Genomic DNA, 20,986 nt, shown 5'->3' with positions numbered 1-20,986 from the left:
ACTCCACAACTTGCTACAATGATAAGGGCTGGGCCAGATGAAAGCCAGCAACAGGAGTTTCTTCCAGGTCTCTGACATGGATATAGAACCCTGGGGAATTGGGCCATCTTTCATTGCTTTCCAAGGAGGATTATCAGGGAGCTGGGTCAGAAATGTAGCAGCTGAGTCTAGAACCAGTGCCACTATGGGAAGTGGTTTAAGTCACTATGCCATAATACCACCTACTGGAGACCAGCTCCAGCCAAGTTCAGAGCTCAAGAAGGGTGCGTGAATCAGTGGGAAAGAAGACAAGAAGAGACATGGACCTCTACGGCATGATGCTCATAATGGACAACTCAGAAAAGTTGCCTTGTTTACTTACACAGAGATCATCACAAGCTTTTGCACAACATCCAATTGTTTCATTTTTACTTCATGGTTAAAAGAATGATTACAAAAGCTATCCTAAAATACATTGTTATCATTTTACTTAGGAGAAAACATTCTCAGCAGGCCATTACTCATTCAGACCTACATTCACCCGGCTGAAGCCAGGAACTCCACAGTTGGCAGCACATGCGGTTACATAGTGACAGGTAGCTTACTTATATCCAAAATCAATCTTGACTAAACCTAAACTAGCATTACTTAAAATTTCAAGAATACAACATTTAAAGGAAAACTTCTACATGGAAGGAGTTTATAAAGGCATATACCATAGATTCTTCATTCAATCTTATGATCAATTATACAGTACCATCACTTTCACCTAGTACTGATTCAGGTGTACTTTGTTGTTTTGCTAAAGGGCAGTGGGAAGGATCAAGGCGGCTCGGCTGTTCTGTGAGTGGAGGGCCTTCACAAGAAACTTCTTTTTATCTTTTTCAACTATTTTCTTTCCCTAAATGTAAGTGCCTATATGAGGTAGAAGCTTCCAACCATCCTCCTCTAGAGGCACACAACATTTATCTCCCTTTTAGAAGGTGCCTCGTGTACTTTTTGCTTTACGTGGTGGAAAGTCAAGGTGACTGCATCATTCCATGCGTTGTAGCCATCTGAGGCTGCACGGTAAACAAACTCTTTGTACCTCCATGATTGCCATCTGTCCCAAGATATTATCAAGCCATTTCTTATGGAGAACAGCACGTATCTTAGAGTCAGCTCCAGGACAGAAGTGGCCACATAATAAGACATTTGGGAACAATATGGACTCAGTTGTACTGTTGTTTGCTTTTAGTTGTGTGCCATTGTCTTAAGTTGCTAAAGACCCTTTCACCATAACACGATTGCTAAAATCAGTTTCCAGTTAGAGAAATCTTCACATTTGCAGAAAAACAACACCCTCGAGAGAATTCTGTGCGATATCAGAGAGGTGATGGAGTGTCCACATGATGGGGTGAGGCAGCAATGAGGTGATTAGAAAGACATTCTGCCGGGCCTGCCGCATAGCCAGAAACTCCTGGTAGCCGTGCTAACCGAGGAGCCATGCTCGCTTCAGCCTGGTGCCATCTGCCCCAGTGGCATGGCTTCCCGCATTTTCCCCTCTCTTAGCATTACCTAGTGCAAACAACTTCATACAGCTGATATGTTAACTCTTTTTTTGGACAATATTAGTTATAGCTTAACTACACAAAAAGTATTGATAGAAATTTGGACACAATAATTAATGTATTAGAAGAATCTATTATGTACATTGGTAATGAAAACTTAACACTTAAAAATTAACTTTAGCACTGTTTACCATAGAAATTATAAATAGATTTGTGTCACTCCTCTTATAATGACACACACAAGTCTTGGAATAATGTTAAAACTCATCTACAAGGTATATGAAACAGTACCTCCACTATTCTTAATATTCAACAGTTACACTTTCAAATTTCTGCCATCTGCCATTCTCCAAGCCCTTTCTGCAGGAAATATTACTAATCAATTTTTACACTCTATTACTTTCTTTGTTTCTGATAAAATATATATTTCATTTTTTATTAATTTAGTAACTACACTGATTGTTCTTCGTGTACTATTTCTTGTCCCAGTCTTCATCCAATGCCTAAGTATAATACTTCAAACCATATACAGAGAACTTCATGCCCGTCAACTTAATTATAAGAGAGGGGGAAATGCAGGAAGCCATGCCACTGGGGCAGATGGCACCAGGCTGAAGCGAGCATGGCTCCTCGGTTAGCACGGCTACCAGGAGTTTCTGGCTATGCGGCAGGCCCGGCAGAATGTCTTTCTAATCACCTCATTGCTGCCTCACCCCATCATGTGGACACTCCATCACCTCTCTGATATCGCACAGAATTCTCTCGAGGGTGTTGTTTTTCTGCAAATGTGAAGATTTCTCTAACTGGAAACTGATTTTAGCAATCGTGTTATGGTGAAAGGGTCTTTAGCAACTTAAGACAATGGCACACAACTAAAAGCAAACAACAGTACAACTGAGTCCATATTGTTCCCAAATGTCTTATTATGTGGCCACTTCTGTCCTGGAGCTGACTCTAAGATACGTGCTGTTCTCCATAAGAAATGGCTTGATAATATCTTGGGACAGATGGCAATCATGGAGGTACAAAGAGTTTGTTTACCGTGCAGCCTCAGATGGCTACAACGCATGGAATGATGCAGTCACCTTGACTTTCCACCACGTAAAGCAAAAAGTACACGAGGCACCTTCTAAAAGGGAGATAAATGTTGTGTGCCTCTAGAGGAGGATGGTTGGAAGCTTCTACCTCATATAGGCACTTACATTTAGGGAAAGAAAATAGTTGAAAAAGATAAAAAGAAGTTTCTTGTGAAGGCCCTCCACTCATAGAACAGCCGAGCCACCTTGATCCTTCCCACTGCCCTTTAGCAAAACAACAAAGTACACCTGAATCAGTACTAGGTGAAAGTGATGGTACTGTATAATTGATCATAAGATTGAATGAAGAATCTATGGCATATGCCTTTATAAACTCCTTCCATGTAGAAGTTTTCCTTTAAATGTTGTATTCTTGAAATTTTAAGTAATGCTAGTTTAGGTTTAGTCAAGATTGATTTTGGATATAAGTAAGCTACCTGTCACTATGTAACCGCATGTGCTGCCAACTGTGGAGTTCCTGGCTTCAGCCGGGTGAATGTAGGTCTGAATGAGTAATGGCCTGCTGAGAATGTTTTCTCCGAAGTAAAATGATAACAATGTATTTTAGGATAGCTTTTGTAATCATTCTTTTAACCATGAAGTAAAAATGAAACAATTGGATGTTGTGCAAAAGCTTGTGATGATCTCTGTGTAAGTAAACAAGGCAACTTTTCTGAGTTGTCCATTATGAGCATCATGCCGTAGAGGTCCACGTCTCTTCTTGTCTTCTTTCCCACTGATTCACGCACCCTTCTTGAGCTCTGAACTTGGCTGGAGCTGGTCTTCGAAAACCATCTCCAAAGTCCTGTCTTTAAAAATTTCACCACCTCTCACTGTCACCACATTGAAGACCAAGCTTCCAGCACCTGAACTCTATGATATGGATCAAACCATATTCAGACTGTAGCCCTGACTTCTTTGTGACTTGAGAATTTCCCGATCCAGTAAGTCAGACTTTCCATATGCCCACATTCCATTCCAGAGAGAGAAGATTCCGAAGAATCTCTTGAGTGTCCTTCTCTGTAGGGCCTCTGTGGATGCAGTTGTATCCTAATGAATTCTGCAAGTTAGAAAGAGGAGGAAAAAACCAATAGGGGACAATTTTGTGTGAAAATGTTTACTCAGGCTGTTTTCTTTTTTTATAACCACCATATAAAGTGACAAGATACCCCAATCAACCTAAATTCTTGCCTTTGGTATCATGGCTTCCAGGGGAGCAAAGACTGGAGACCAAAGCAGAGACCAAGCCCATGTAAGCAGCAAACCATGGCAGGCTTTCAAAGTTTTCTCCCATCATGGCCCCCAAGGGTATGTTTGAGTAGCTGAAAACTGAGAAGCTTTGCTTTTTTTTTTTTTTGCATATTTTTCTTGATTGTTTGAGATGCTGTAAACCTAAACTATGCTGCAATCAGGAAAGAAATAAAATAGAAACAGGGCTGTGGTTTACCCCTTGTTTCAGAAACCTCAAGAAAGTAGAAAGCCTAAGAGTAAACCCTGAGCAGCCAAGACTGTGGGGGAAGATTGTATTTTCATGAGAGGTAGAGTGGAGGCCACTGACGGATGCTCAAACCCTGGAAACAAACTTCCAGAATTAGGGAGGTGGGGGTATGCCAAAATGCTTGAAACTTCTGGGAAGAACTGCTCTTCTGGGAAGAACTGTCTCAGAGTTATAAACCTCGATAACGGAAACCAAGACAAACAGTCTTCTCTAAGATGTTGACCATTAGGCACTTAATTTCTCTGAGATTCTTTCTCATCTGTGAAATAAGGATAATACAAAGCTATTTTCCCCATGGATTTCTTCAGCGAAGTAAGTGAGGCCTTGCATGTAAAAGACTTAGCATTCTCCTAATTGCATTGGATACATAACATCACCAGAACCCTTCTTTTCTCTCTCTCTCTTTTTTTCCCTGTCTTCCTTTTTCCTTTTTTAAATAAATTTGAGTGCAAAGTGAAAAAGAAATGCTGAGCAGGTGGTCACATCTAGGTCTGGATGGTGCTGGGTCTATTGACAACACACCTGCACTGTAGTCAGTCTCTATTAACACTTAGAATACTCACTCCCTTTCCTCGGGAAAAGTCCCACTCTTGGGCCAATTGACTTTGTGATAGAGGAGATACTTGAGCCACAAAGATACATTAGCATGTAGGGCCCTACAATGTTAAAACATTAGAATAGGTAGGCCCTCAAAGGATGTCCTGTATCCGTAGAGGAGATCCAGAGCACGAGGCTGAGAGAAAGTTCCCAGTTTAATGCCACTGCTCTTATCTACTGAGTTCTGATTCATGCTTCTTCTGGAATGAAAGCTATCCCAAGAAGGTTGTTGTATGTCTGTGTCAAAAGAATATAATTCCTGCAGCAAAACATGATCATCATGATGACGAGCATAAAAGATACCCAAAGAAAAGCATAAAGCCAAGAAGAGGACACATATTGAAGTTTATTGTTGTTACTATTCATTATTCATGAATACATTAAGCAATACTGCAGTTGAATGCTACTATACATTAAGAGAAATCTTGACCTAGTCATCAAAACCAGAAAGATGGTGGGTTTATACAAAAGAAGCTATTAAATGCCATAGACAGGATGTATCACAAACAGAAACCACCAGCAATTCTATTGCTCTGTGTAATGAAAGCATAGGCTACAGAAGTTAAAAGATTGTTGTTATTATCCATTTTCAGCTTATGAGTTGGTATTTTTTTTTTCATAGAGTTGATTCATGGGCTGGAAAGTCACCTGGATGAACCATCATGACAAGCCCAATATCAGTGACTCCCGAAGAGCACTGGAAGTCTGAACACACACTGGGCAGTGTGAGGCTGAGTGATTACACACTGTGATCTATGATCTGCCTGGTGTTAATGTCAGACTAATTAGGAAATGTAGCAAGGTGGCATTTGCAAGGACATGGAACTTTAGCCTTTTTATTACATTATTCACCAGCAATTGCTTAGTGCTAAAACATTAGTGCTGCAGAATGGCAGAGATGTAGCCATTAACACGGAGGCCTAGACAGGGCTCTGTGCTTTGAACTGTGGATGGCGAGTTACAAGACCCTCGTAAGCAAGCACCAGAGTCTGCCTTAGTTCGTGGCATTTGGGTAGATCACTTGGGGCAGTTTAGAGCTGGAATGAGCTTATTTAGAAGTTGAAATGCAATATCCATGGTAACTGTCCAAAAACTAGGCCGCATATAGTAAACTTAGGAAATTTTCTTTAGAATGCTGGTCATGAGTTACACAGTATCAAGACTGTTATAACTCACTTCTAAGGAAACTACCTCTGAGAAACTCACCTTGTTGGGAGTTATCTGGCCCATTTAGCTCCTCTACAATGAATTTCCAAAAATAAAAGTGATAGCCCAAGCCACCTTCTCCAAGTAGTTGGACATGGGACTCCAAGAGGGTGTTTCCAAGCTACTGAAAATGAAATGACACTGTTTTCTTTCCTTAATTAATCTTGATAGCATAAAAGAAGTACTACAAATTAATATTATTGAGCTGAAGGACAAAACTGCTTTATAAAAGCAGCAATATTAAATTCTCAGGATTCTAAAACGTTGGATTAAATTCTTCTAACCAAGTTCAGAACACAAAATGGAAGAACAAGTACCAACATTTTGGTGCAGAAAAATGAGTATTGGGTTGCTAGATTTGTACTAAAAGAAAAACATTTTTTAAGTTAAGATATTTTATTAAACATTTCTTGCTCTCTACTTTTATAAATACTACATAAAATCATTCTTACACACACTGAAATGCAAACAGCTTATGTTACAGTTGAATTCTTTAAAAAGATCTATGTATTGATTTTTCTTAAATCCAGTCCATTTCACTTGTTTGAGTTACTAGCTTATTATATATGCAGGCAACATGACTGTGAATCCTTCACGGAGAGTCCTTGAACTTGACTGCAGACTTAGATCTGCACACTGTGTGTTTGATGTTGGAGCTGCCCATCTGAGCTTGGGAGCAGAGCACAATGTGGCCTGGGCAGAAACCCAGGGCATTGCCACAGAGTGGGCAAGCAACCATGGCTGGTGTCACGTGAAACTTCACCTGCAATGCTGCATGTCCCAGACAGGCGGACTGGGGGGCTGACTACATGGAGTTTTCAGGCCCCGTGACACTTGGCCTTAAAACCAAGCCTGGTTTTAAGCACCTTTGGTCTGAGTCAACTATCAGACAGTAAAATTCAGGGCAGAGGAGTAGATGACAAATGGAGGCCATCAAGAAAGAGACATTTAACTTTATATGAAAAAGGACAAGTAGAGCCCTATGTAATGACAAGAAACAAAAGACAAATTTATGGTTTTGTTTTTAATCAGATACAGAATCAGGTGAATTGTAAACTCTTGGTTTGCAGCACACTCTCATCATGTCCTCCTTTTACTGAATGGGCAAATGAATTTCTGCAATTGCTCAGACACAAGAATGCACTCATAATACAAATGCCATACCTTAGAATACTGAGCATCATAATGGACCCTATCTGTACCACATTCTAAGAGAAGAGAGGAGGGGAGGGGTCAATGTTGTGGCTCATTGGGCTAAACTGCCTGTTGCCATGTTGGCATCTCACATTGGAATGCCACCTTTTGAAGTACTGGCCACTCTACTTCCAATTCAGCTCCCTGCTAATGTATCTGGGAGGTGATGGATGACAGCCCAAGTGCTGGGCTCCTGGCACCCACATGGTATACCCTGATGGAGTTTCTGGCCTTGCCCATCTCTGAGTGTTGTGGCTCTTTTGGGGGAAATGACCCTGTGGAGAGAAGCTCTCCATCTTTCTCTCTCCTTTCCATCTTTCTCTTCCCCATCACTCTGCCTATCCAACAATAAATAAATTGTTAAGAGAAAGGACGTGTGGAACAAACCGCTGACATGGATTGGGAGCCTGTTGCTTGGTGAGGACCATGCTCTCTGCACACATGATCTATTTCTATCCCCCAGATGGCTCCTGGGTGAGTAAAGACAATGTGTTTGCTTCTTATCCTCTCAGTGGCTTCTTCCCACTGCTGTAAACCAGTCGCTCCAAAGAAGAACCTCCATGAGCAATGAGTACACTTCAGTGCAGCATTTCCAGGTGGCTGAGTGGTTTGATGTCAGGTGACTTTCAGTATTCACAGCTGAACTTTCCAATCTCATTAAACCAGCTTTTTGTTGCTATTTGCAGAGTCTAAATCAGCAGCGATCCAGCAAATAAGCGGACACAGCAGGTTGCCTCTTTTGGCAGGTAGAAGAAGAGGCTTACAAGTATGCAATTGGAACAGAAAAATGTGCTTTTGGAGCTCAGGCCTGGTGAGCTCCTTTGTAAGAACTGTGTTCTGTAAATCCTAACAGATCTTTATACAAGATGACTTCAGAAGACAAGGAAGGCTGATTCTTCTCCTCATCATTGGCAATGTTTACATTGGCAGAAATGTCAGATGGGTGGATTGCTGGCAAGTTTGGAAATCACCAGTGTCTGGTGCAACCTGGTGTCCCAGATAAAATTAATAATAAAAAAAAACCCTCTTGATTTTACAGCAACTGTACTCCCTAGCTGGACCTTGCATGGTTATGAAGGCTTCTCTTAGCATCTGGCTGGGAGAGACATGGGGGAATGTCAAGATTTATTGTATGTCTACTGATGAGCAAGGAACAGTGCTGTGTGCCACTACTGAGTCAGCCAGGAGACTGCTTCAAGTTTCTCCCAAACTAGTGAACGAAACAGGGCAGGTCTTCAAACTTAGGAACCCAAACTGGAAACAAAAAAAAAAGACGAGAAAAAGTACAAGAAATGAGTTGAGAGTGGATAAATTCTTTTAGAGAAGATGCAGATTCTGAGCAAGGCTGCGCCAAAGGGTCTTGGGTGCAAGTGCGAAGACAGGAGACGGGAGGAGGTGTGTGCTGGACCAGAAAGGGGAGGAGGATGGTGAAATGCACTTAAAAGGTAGCCTTGTCTTGAGTCCACTACAGGCAGAACAACTGCAAGGCCGAATTCAAGGAGGGTCTTCCAGAGGCTGTCCCATCAAGTGTTATAGCCTTGGCCTCTGCTGCCCCATTTCTTGACATCCTCCAGCTGTGAATCAGTCGCAGGGTCTCACTTGTCTTTCTCCTCTTTGCCTCTTGGCTGTCTCTCCTTGGATTTCTCTATGTAGTAAGTATGGGACTTAGTTATGAAGACATCAGTCAGTAATGGCTGTACCTCTTTGCTTCTTAGTGGCCTGTCTCAAAGATGGGCAAGCTATTAATCTTACTAAAGTGGACTCCTAGGAAATTATTCAATAACTTGGAATTGTAAGCTGTTAGAACTACTAGTCACTCAATCCAGCCTCCTACCATCAGTCCCCAACTTTCCTAAATCATCTTGACAAGCAGACAGGACAGGATCGTGGCAGGCCCCAATCCCTCCTGCTTGGGGGTGACTAAGCCTAGCCGTACATGTGTCTTCATTTCAAGTCTCTACTTGGTCAAGTTCAAAGGGATTAGGCAGGCGCTGGTCTGCATTAGGGACACAAAGCCTCTCTTCAGGCCTGGGGCAGCGGGGCGTTGGAGGGCTGGGTACCAGCATCAGGGAGACTTCATCTGGGCGGGGCTGGAGAGGAAGGCAAGGAGAACAAGTCTGCTACTCAGCCCAGATGGCTGTTTATGTCAGGGGCAGAGCACTCCAAGGCTGCCAGCCCAGGTCTGTGGCCAAGGATAATGTGAGCATTCATCAGTGGTGGAGCTCACTGGTATGGAGAGGAGCAGGTTCCAAGTGGAGGTACTGAAAGCCTCAGGGCCTGAGCGGCTTGTGGTACAAGTGCAACATGATTGCCTGGCAGCCGCCCTGCAGTGCAGGCCTTGGTCAGCTGGGAGAGTTGAGACATCACTGCTGCAAGGCAATGTGAACTTTCCTCGCCCTGCTTGCCTAAGTCTGTATTAAGGCCAGTTAAACATTTCTAGCCTTTCCCAATAACTTTCCCCAATGAGCTGTCTGCTATGATGGGGTAGACAGACCGAGCACCCTCCATTCTTTTGGGATGCACTTCAACCTCTTTTTGTCCCTGAGTGTGGAAGAGCTGGGTCATGTGGTTCCTCTGGGATGCACAAAGAGGTCCCTTGCCTGCAGAATGAGGAGGCCAGGGGATTACTCCCAGCCTTACCACCATGAATGTGACCCTGCAGCAGTTATGTAACTGTTCTAGCTCTCTGTTTCCTCACCTTGAAAAAAAAGGACCTAATAACAACTGTCCTATCTGTCTCCCAGCATGGCTGAAAGGATAAAATGAGAAAACCACCATAAATCAAGTTGTGCACAGGAAGCTAGTAATTCCTCAAGACCAGGGGGTGGCAAACATTCATACAAAGGGCCATGTAGTAGATATTTTGGGTCTGTGCACCACACGAGGTCTCTGCTACAAATTCTACTTTGTGCTTTTGGTGCAATCACCACACACACAAAAAAATGCAAAAATCCTCCTCAGCTCTTGAACTTCCCAGAAAAAAAGTATTTGACCGGTGGTAATTTGCCCATGATGCCAAAAACAGGTAAGACCAGATGCGGGGTCAGTGTTTTTGAAAACTCCACCTAGTGATAAATATTAATAAATGATAATAAGGTGAAGTACATAGAAACACACACACAAATACATAATCTCTTCATAGCATTCTTGTGATTTGTGGCCACTGCTAGTGCAATTGTTCGAATCCCAGCTCCTGGATAATTTTGTTTAAGTGCATCAAAATTGCCTGCCATTTACTCACCTCTTCACTGTCTAGGTGTGAGTATCCCCTCTGAATTACCTGGGGGCCTTGGACTGGCAGCCAAGGCCCAGCCTTTACTCTGTCACCCCTGCTAAGAGATTCAGGGGACCCTCATACAGATGAACTCGTGAGCATCTCATTCTACCCAGCTGGCCAGGGACACCTGGATGCTGTCCTTGCATTCCTCCCTCTTCAAGAAAAGAGAGTATCTGTGTCTTTGGCCTAGGTAAGAAGCAGTTAGTGGAACCTGTGACAATTAGCACCAAAAAAATACTCATTTTTTCACACTGCAACAGACTCAACCATTTTACTTTCATTTTTTACAAACTTAATGATAATTTACCATAATTAATCCTAGCAGTTAAGTCTCTAATGTCAGCATTCATGATGCTGTGGTCCCTTTTGTCTCTAATAAGAAAGCAAGCCCCTGTTTCTGTTTGCACATCTCTGCCTCCTTTCCTTAGCTTCACCCCCTATGTGAAGACAACAGAAGAGCCACAGAGCCAAAGCCCTGGTAGGAAACAGCAGATAAGCGAAGAATAAGCTCACTCTCTCCCCTTCCAAGGCATTTCCAAAGAAAAATGGGTAGACCTGTAACCCTTTCCTAGACCAGGAAGCCAGGTTTCTGACACAGTCAGACACAGACACTCATGGCTCTGGTTGGCAAGTGTGGAAATTAAATGAAGTAGACACAACACTCTACAATCTGCTTTTTTGACAGCAACCTTACCTACCTATTTCATCTCTTGAAAAAGAGGACAGTGGACAGCCAGAAAGGAGATGAGCTTTCCAGGAGGCAGGTTTGCTGTCCAGGGCTGTGACTGTCGGCAGGCAGACAGGCCAGTCCAGGACCCTTGGCATCTGCTCCCTCCCAGGATGCAGCTACCCAACCTGTCCCATAGCTTCTCCTCAGGCTGGTCCTTCCATTTCTATGATTCCTAGCAGTCTTTTTTCTCCTTGCAGACGAGGGTCTCTGATGTTTCCAATTTCATGCATTTATTTCTTGGGGATTATTCCATCTGAAAGCTGAGCAAAGCTCTGTCCTGGATAGGAAAGCTCTTGTCTTCCAACCTGATCCACACCTGAAGCAAGGACCACAGAGCTTGTCAATACCTGGCCCTGGGCTCAAGAGGGAATGCACAGATGGCTCAGGGTCAGGTGTACTTCCTCTTGGGTAAAGCAACCCATGAGAGCCATAGTCATTGTGGACATCAACCATTCACCCTTATCAAAGAGAACATTTTTGCAATAAAAACTTCAAGAGAACCAAGACTGGAAACTATCAGATGCAAAAATAAATGAATGAAAATCTCTCTGAGAAGATTGCTGAGGTGAAGCTCCTTAAAAGAGAAACTGGACATGCTAGTGAGCTTAAAAGATGAATGAGCTATGTGGGAATACTGTGTAATCACCAGCTTCTCAATAAAAGCGTAATACAGACAGATGACATTGTCTGCTGCCAGAATCCATAGACAGTGCAGTGAAAATGTCTTACTCCTGCTCAATGTTAGTTCATTAAACCATTTGCATCTGCCACTGGGTTACATTTCAGAACATTATTCTTTTACTGGAATTAACAAATTCCTGATATATAGGCAAGAGCTATGTCCTGATGCTGCCATGTGCCACTGAAAGCTTTTCCAGGGGCCACCAGCCCCAGCCATGGCAAGTGAGTCCTGGTTAGCACCATCCTAACACTGGGCATGCCTGACTTTGCCCTTTGACAGTGGGGAATGACATGTATTGCTCCTTGAGGCTGTTGGTTTTTTGTAAGGCAAGTATAGGCCACCAGCTTCCATGGAGCCTGGGAAGAGAGGGAGCTCATGGCAGGTGAGGCCTGCCACACTGGCCCCAAGATCTGCTGCTTTTGTGTTTTTTCTACTTCATATTCGATTACACTTTCAGAGAAAACAGGCAAAAGTACATCTAGGAGAGAGTGCGATTAGACAAAGCATCCTGTGACTCCCACCAACTTTATCGTCCAGTCCAGACCCACAAAATGTCCTTTGGGATACGACCTTAACCTTCCTTCCCATCACCTTCTATCACTGCATGAACCCCACCAGCCTCTGAACTGCCTGGTCTTTCTCCAACATACAGCATGTTTTTCTTCCTCTTTATATCTGTCTGTGGCATCTTTCATGACTTGGTGAACTCACCCTTCCAGACTGGGCTCAAACAGTCCTTGGTGAGGCCTTTCCTGGTCCTTCCAAGCAGAGATCTTTCTTTTCCCTGTTCCTCAAGGCCCTATGATTACTTGCATGATGACACAAAGAATTTTGTAGGATTGAGTGATATGGTATTTATCTCCTCCTTCAGTTGCTGAGTTTGGGATTTAGAGGCTGTGACTACTAACTGTTACCCCATGAACTAAGCCCAGTGCCTGGCCAGAGAAGTCTCTAAGAAATGCTGAGTGAATGAAACAATGACCTGGAACCAGACTTTGGAAAACTTTGATAGCCCAGCAAAATGATTCAACACTGCTCCCAGTGATATCCACTGTGAGGTGTTCACAATGGGGATAGGGAGGGTCAGAGGAAAATATCAGAACTTTTGCTTTTATTGATGTTGTCAAAATTGCCAACAAAAGTCATCTCTTCTAATATTTTATGTGAATTGATGATAGCGTTGGCATTTCACTTATAAGCAAATAAATGCCTTAAGACCAGAATGTGCATGGACAAACTGTAGGAAACTCTTACAAGCCATGGGAAACCATTCTGAAGAAGCATAAAACACATCCCCACAAAAATGCAAGCAAGAATCAATCTCACAGAGGAAGGTAGGGTCATCAGCTACTATGCAAAGAGCTTAAGTGGCCCATGCACAAGAGATGAGAGACAAGACAGGCACAAAAATAGCAGAAATGAGGGCAGGTGGACCTCCTGCAGAATCCCTGTCATTCTGTTCATTATTGTCCTACAGCAGCAGGAGCAGGTGGCATGTTGGCTAGCAGTGAGGATAAGGAGGGAGAACTCTAGGGGAACTCTAAAATATGGTCATTGCACAAGTGAGTGTGCAGAATTCAAACGGAAGCCAACATGCTTTACTCCCAGCTTAGATGCCATATTAGCAAGACTTTTAAAAAATTGTCTCCCCTTGTTTGAAGGTGCCACAAATCAATGCCAGTCATCAAACTTGTCCCATGCCAGCCTGAGGTCCTTAGTAAAGGCTATTTATAGCTTCAGATGGTTGCGACAGCATTGTGCAATTGCTGTGGGACAGGAAGATTGGCCTGAGCCATTTACAGGTGAGTGACCATCTTCTGGCTGCTTCCTATTGGCTTAGGAAACAACGGGAGAAGGTGGATTTGTTTGTCAGTTGAGCAACTTGCCCTGCCTAAGCCTGAAAGCATCCTTTTAATCATTAACCATCTCTTAAAATATTTGGGCTGTGTGTTTAAGGCCAAGGGGACCCCAACAGAAAGAGGTGGAGAAAAGGGGAAGAAGACAACAGAAGGGAGGAAGGCAGGGAGGGAGTCAGGGGTTCTCTGTATCAACAGCTATTCATTGCATACATTTATTTAGTGTCTACAATATCCCAAGTGCCACCCAAAGCCAAGGCTTTGAGTTGAGTGGAACATGAATCCCATCCTTACTGATGCACAGGTGGGTAGAGGAGACAGACATGCACACAGAAAACAAAGGGAAATGGTCTGTCCAGATCATTGGTGTGCCTTGTACTTGGTCACACTACTTTCCAGAAAAAACTTAATGGGGATAACAGGGGACCAAGGGAGGGGAATGAAGCAAAAGATTAGACTCACAGAATTGGATTTCCAACTTTAATCATCAAAAACTGACCTGAAGGCACTTGCTTAAAACACAGCCACAGGCCCAGCACAATGGCTCAATGGCTAAATCCTCACTTTGTACATACCGGGATCCCATATAGGCACTGGTCAGTGTCCCGGTTGGCTCACGTCCCATTCAGTTCCCTGCTTGTTACCTAGGAAAGCAGTTGAGGAAGGCCCAAAGCCTTGGGACCTACACCCATGTGAGAGTCATGGAAGAAGCTCCTGGCTCCTGGTTTCAGACTGGCTCAGATCTCACTGCTGCAGCCATTTGAGGCGTGAACCAACAGATGGAAGATTTCTCTCCATCTTTCCATCATGATTCCTCTTCTGCTTAAACTGGACTTGGCCATGCATGTGCATGTGTCATCTGACCCTAACACCCTGAATCTATTTTTTAGTGTTGGTAGGCTGCACCTGCTTATCTCAGCACGTTCCAAAAATGTACTTTTCCCTGCTCCTCTCTGAACCACCCACTGCTCCCTCATTCCTCTGGCAGCGACTCTAGTGTACCCTACCCTGTGCATTCTGTTGTCCCTTGGCTCATGTGGAGTCCTTATCAGGTGGTGCTGAAGTCCTTTCATTTGTAAGGTTTGTTTTATTCATTTGAAAGGTAGAATGATAGTGAGAAGCAGAGCAACAAAAGAGATCATATGCTAGTTCACTCTGCACATGGCTATAATGACCAGGGCTGGAGCATATCAAAGTCAAGAACCAGGAACTCCATCCTGTTCTACATGGGTGCCAGGAACTCAAGTACTTGGACCATACTCTGTTGTCTTCCTGGGGCATCAGCAGGGGACTGGATAGGAAGCAGGACAGCTGGGACTCAAGCAGTGCTCCCATATAGAATGCCAATAGCAGCTTAACCCATTTCACTACAACCCTGGTTGTTGGTCCTAAAATTCCCTAATCATGAGAATCCCACCCATCTGACTACGAGTCCCTAGGATCAGGGACTCCCAGAGCATGAGGACTTACTTGGGTTGGCCTGAGAAGCTCAGCACTGCCCCTACCACTTGTGTGACTTTGGACAAGTGACTTCATCCAAAGTCTCAATTGACTTACCTGCAAAACGGGCATAGAATTATATTTATTATTATGGCTGAATAAGCTAATGCTTGAAGCATTGTAGCACTCATTGTTTGCTCTTCCCATTGTACATACTTGTATCCTCACTTTCATTCTAATCCCCATGAATACAGTAGGGTTGACTTGGATTAGCCATGAAAATGTGTAACTGTATCCATATACCTGGCTGATGGGACCTCATTAGAAGAAGGATGCAACTCAGCTTACCCATCCCTACATCAATATTTTATGCATTTCCCCTCTGCGAGGATTGGTTAAGAGCAGAATTGTCTAAACAAGCTCTTTCTTCTCATTCTTCTTTTGTGTTCATTCTTCCAGGTGCTACTCCCACGTGTGTCTCCATCCTCATATTTGCTTCTGAAAAAATAAGTTAAAAAAATTAAAAATGGTGGCTGTTTAAAAGAGTCTTAAACAGGCTCATGTGTTCTGGAGGGAAAAGGTACAGACTTCTATCAATTCAGTCATAAAAGCTTGAATACAACATCTCTGCCTGCCCATTTCCTCTTGTGAAATGAGGTGGGAAGAATTCAATAAGCCCTGCAGTCCCTGTTAATTGCCATGGTTTACGATCTCTTCCGGGCATAGTGAGACTTTCAGGCCCTCGAAGGTAAAGCAACTTTTGCAAACAAACATAACTGACTGTTTCCAAATTGTCCCCAACTTCTGGTGGATTCAACTTTGTGATTTCTGCACCTTAAGACAGTGCCAAAGCCATTCACATTTAGTCAAACTCGGACTTCACATTTTGATTTTTGATGTTTTACCAGGCTAATGACACTCGCGACAGCACATCCACACCAGCAGGAGCAGTGAACCACAGCTCGCAGGCAGCCCTGCCACCAGCAGGGTGTGAGACCAAGCCCGGAGCCTGCACTGTGCTCTATTACTAAGCTACCATGTGTGGCTCCTGTAGGAGATGCATTTTGCACTTTGGATATTTGCAAGTTAGGATGGGCCCCATGGTAAACAAGGGACCCCCATGAGCTGTGACTCTGATGAGGAGCACTTCAGAAAGGCACTTGCTATAGCATCTGCAGCCTGCCCCATTTGCTGCCCATCTGTATGACTTTTGCTGCAATGACCAAAGGCTGATTGTGTGGGTGAGCTAAATGTCTGGCCATCTGGCTTACCTCCCTTTGAGTTCAGGAATGTTGAGGAAGGAAATAAGGGTGTTGTGGGGGCAGGGGAGGGGAGGAGAGATGAGGACTGAGTCGAGAATGAATTAAGCTCTTCTTAAGACATTTTGACCAAATATAGAAGGTAAAATACAAACAGGAAGTGTAATAGTGGGTGAAAACCCAGTAAGTCATCAATAATTACCTCCTGCCTCTTTAGCAGACCTCCACCAGCCCTCCCTCCCCCACATGGCATGGAGGCTGAAGGTGGGGGGGTCCAGCCAGCCAGCCTTCTCCTCTGTTCTGTCTGTGCCTGGCTCTGCAGCAGGTGGCAGCGGGCACAGTTCTTTCTTTGTTTCTTCTTCCTTCTCCCACCCACTGTGCTTCACTTTGAACCCATTCTCCCTCATGAGCCACTGCTTTCCATCAGATTTTAATCCACATTGTTTTCGAAAATCATTTTTTAAAGATTTATTTATTTTCGTTCCAAAGGCAGATTTACAGAGAGGAGAGACAGAGGGAAAGATCCTCTGTGCACTTGTTCACTACCCAAATGACTGCAACAATGGAACTGAGCTGATTGGAAGCCGGGAACCTGGAGCCTCCTTTGGGTCTTTCACATGTGTGCAGGGTCCCAAAGCTTTAGACCATCTTCTGTTGCCTTCCCAGGCCATAAGCAGAGAGCTGGGTGGGAAATGGAGCCGCCAGTACATAGGCTGGTGCTTGGAGGTGGAGGATTAACATGTTGAGCTACAACCTTGGCCCCTAAAGAACATTTCTATGTAAATCCATAGTTACCTCTTTCATAGCAGATTATGCTAGATGCTCACCGGGCCAGGCCAGCCCCAGCCCTCTGGGAAGCCAGTGGCAGTTCTAGTTGCTCCCTACTCCCACTCTTGATTGATTGCTGGTGGTTGGGTATGGCAAAGATTCTCTGTCTCAATATCAATACAGAGACAACATGGTACAAGGTCATGTCTCCTGAACCATCCACTCAGTGAATGCTGCTTGGGGTTCACCTATGGGAGACCCATGGAGAAAAAGTGCCATGGGACTCTGGAGAACCAGTGACAAGCCCTGTTAGGGGGCCAGGCAAGTTTTGTGGGTATAAAGGAAAGGATGACTGTCAGAAACATCATGTAGAGTGTGTATATAGGGGGTGCAGGGCTTTGCTGGAAGCAGGGACTGTCCAGGAAATGGCAGGTGGCTCCTAGGAACCATAACACATGGTGCATGTGTGACTGGAAAGTGGCCAGAGGTGGCGCTGTGATGGGGTAGAGAGGCCTTTGGACGTCATCTTGTAAACAACACCTTCATTAGATAACTTAGCAAGGAAGCGAAAGAGGATAGGACTTCCATGCCTTGCAACCCCAAGCAGCCTATCCAGCCAGCATCCTTGGGGTGTTCAAGTAATTAGAGGTTAAACTTGAGAAGGCATGAGTGGGGAAGACATCCCCAATGCATGCAGCGGGTGTACTCTTGACCTGAGGAGGCCACTGTAGAAAGCATGGGTATAATTACCCCCAATTTTCAGCTTACTGGAACCAACTCTGCAACTCTGCCATAAACCCATCAGGAATCCAACCTTTTTTTTTTTTTTTTTTTTTTTTTTGTCTCTGCTGCACTCCTAGAATGCAATCTGGCCAGCTTCCTGGGACATGATGGAAGATGCTAAGTCATGAGGCATCTGTAAAAGAGCTTTGCAACAGAGAATACTCTGCAAATAACTAGAACTCAACTTTTTTTGGTTGTACTCTGGAGGGGCTAGCCAGATTCAGGTCAAATGAGGTACCCCTCCCAGAGCAAGTTGCTCCCTTCAATTGAACATAAAGAAAGAAACACAGACAAATGAGGGAGATGCGCATGGCTTGTCACATCACCCGAATCCGACCTGGTGACCAACTCTACAGTGGATGCCCAGAATAATAACCCAACGCAGAGAACATCAAGTGCATGTTTGTGAACTTCTAACTTTGGGGAAGGTTTTTATAGAAAGGTTCGGTTCATTATACTGATTTTTTTTAACAGTAGAACTTTGAAGAGTCTATAGTATACTAAATAAATAACCACTATGAATTCAGAGAGGGTGTTTTTATTCAGTATTTCTCAAGCACTTTTGACACCAAGTCCTAGTGTCTTTCCTAATCCACACTGCCTGGAGACCCTCCAGAAATATTAGAAATACTCCCCACCCCACCCCCAAGTATAGGATACTTTCTGTCCTGTAATTAATTCCTGCTTCCCTGGGGAAAACCAGAACTCATATTCATGGTGGGAACTGGTGGAAGGAACACCCACTCTAGCCAGGTAAGGCGGTCAGCTGTCTCTTCTCTGCTGCCAGCCTTATCTGGTCGTAGCTTTAGAAGTCTGACCTAAGGGGCTTCTGCTGGGGCTCTTAGCTGAGACTTGACCTTCTGGCTGTCAGTTTGATCCAATCTACTTCTCATCTGTTACCAGTCTTGACCAGGAGCCTCACTCCCTAACTCACAATGATTGCCTTTTGCTTGATGTGTTTAACCTTGGGCTAGAACTCACTGGGGGAACTCAGCAAGAAGGGCCTGAAGTTTCAGTGTCAGTTTCGCTCGCTGCTGGAACCCTGGCTTAAGAAATAGTGCTCTCTCAGCTGGCATGGATTGGCTCATGCCTCGCTGGGTGGGTCACAAAGATTAGTTACTCCTCACCATGGTGTTGAGGATTTTCCTGCACCCCCCCCCCAAAAAAAAATGTTCTGCACCTAAAATGTTGACATATATCTTGTTAGAGTTACAAGCCAGTCTGGATTATCCTAAAATCTGCCAAGATCAGCAAATTTACTTCAACACAACAACTGGCTAAATACTAAGATGAAATGGACACGAAACAGCTGAATGGTGCCTTATGGCCATTTTAAGGTATAGAGCAGCCGGTCCTGTATATGAGCTAAAATTGAAATGTCAATGAGCTAATCATAGGTTGTGGCTAGGACTTGTTTTCCTTTTTTTTTTTTTTTTTTTTTCTTTTTAATGCACTGGTTACTCAAAACCATGTCAATTCCATAACATTGCAAATTGCTGTTGATGTTATATTGGGACTCTTAATTGACTGTGATGATATTCTGCCAGCTCAAACTTCAGACCAGAAAAGGTCTCCCCAAGAAACTGTTCAACCCATCTGGACAATAAGTAGCTGGACTCTATGCTTGGTATACGTTTGCAATGAAAGAATCTTGATTGAATTTGAACTGTAATACTGCATCAGGGTGGAGGAATCCACCGGGGGGAGGGGAGGGGGAGGGAGGGGGGGATACCCAGAGCCTATGAAACTGTCACATAATGCATAATAATTAACAATAAAAAAATAAAAATAAAAAAATAATAAAAAAAATAATTAAAAAAAAAAAAGAAATAGTGCTCTCTCCCTCATGTTTTAATCTTGTGACTTGGTTTTTGTATTGCCTAGTGTAGCTTTTGGAGGAGATGTTTGGTGATTCCTTTTGTTCTCTGAGCCCCACTACTCTACGTGGAACGGCGGCCATGGTTCTCCTCCACTTCCTTAGGTACTGTTTGCTGATATTTGCTTATTGTTCATTTATTACCATCTCTGATGTGTTGGGGTTTCTTCATCTGAAGGCAAGAACAAACTCAAGTTGTTTCTCTGTTTGCATTTTTCATTAATAGCAAGGATTTCCTTTTTGGTTCTCAGTGTGATATCTTTGGTGTAAATGCAGTTGGTACCCACCAAAACTCATAGGGAGGTTCAGCTGATGTGAGAACTTGGGCCTAGTGGGAGGGCTTGGGTCACTGGGGGACACAGTTTTTGTGAGGGATTAGTGCTTCTGTCCCTGGAATGGGCTAACTACAGCAGGAGTTAGGCCTTGTTCTCTCTCTTTCCCAAGTGCCTCCTTTGTGTTGCTTTCTGCCATGATACCCTCACTGGAAACTGAGCAGATGCCAGCCTCATGCTCTTGGATGTCCAGAGCCACAGCCCAAACAAACTGCTTTCTTTCATAGAGTTTTCAGACTTGGGTATTCAGTTATAGCAACAGAAAACAGACCAGGACATTGCTGTTTGCAGGATCACCTGGACAAGGCCCACTCTGTAGGTGGCTGTGGAAGAAAAGCATTGGTAAGTGACCATCATTCCCATTTGGTTTTAGGAAACATGCCATTTTCCTGGCCTTGGCCTTTAGGATTTTGATCCCTGGTCCTGACTCATCTAAAGATTCTTCTGAGGAGTCTCTGGGACTACCCTTAGGGATGCTGTGGCAAGTTCTCCAGGTGATTCTTTCAGAGCATGGCAGATTTTGAGAAACATTCATCTACTGCTTCTTGGCTTTTCTAGCCACAGGTCAGCCCCATACAGCCTAGGTGACCAGGACCCTACAAAGCAGCCCATGCCCAACACTGTAGCCTTCCATTAGCAGGTCCTTATGGGACTTAGTGCCCATGCTAAATAGTATGAGCCAGCTCTGTAAGGTGAAAAGTTTTTGGAGTCCATGGCAAATCCTTCTACTTGGTTCATCCCCTGAGTCATCCAGCAGACATTTGTAGACTGTCTGATGCATTCCACGGTGTTAAAGAAATAGTAGAGAATGTTTTGGAAAGGTATCCTGTTCATAGCATCACATTCATTCTCATGCCAGAAAGAGACAACAACCCATGTCAAA

The 20,986-nt window shown here is 43.8% G+C and overlaps 1 long non-coding RNA gene across 1 annotated transcript; it reads right to left on the bottom strand.

Annotated features, from left to right (window-relative positions):
* Nucleotides 1-8,483: 8,483 nt before the first annotated feature.
* On the bottom strand, nt 8,484-15,555 carry LOC131481366 (uncharacterized). The gene is made up of 3 exons (XR_009246253.1): nt 15,434-15,555; nt 11,076-11,423; nt 8,484-8,823 (listed from the first exon to the last, which is right to left on the bottom strand). It is a non-coding gene; the product is annotated as an uncharacterized LOC131481366 (long non-coding RNA).
* Between the last annotated feature and the right edge of the window lie 5,431 nt (nt 15,556-20,986).

Source organism: Ochotona princeps, chromosome 11, assembly GCF_030435755.1.
Source record: "Ochotona princeps isolate mOchPri1 chromosome 11, mOchPri1.hap1, whole genome shotgun sequence".
NCBI classification, from domain to species: Eukaryota; Metazoa; Chordata; class Mammalia; order Lagomorpha; family Ochotonidae; genus Ochotona; species Ochotona princeps.
Note: the sequence above shows the minus strand (reverse complement) of the source record. Positions and strands in the feature narration are given on the sequence as shown.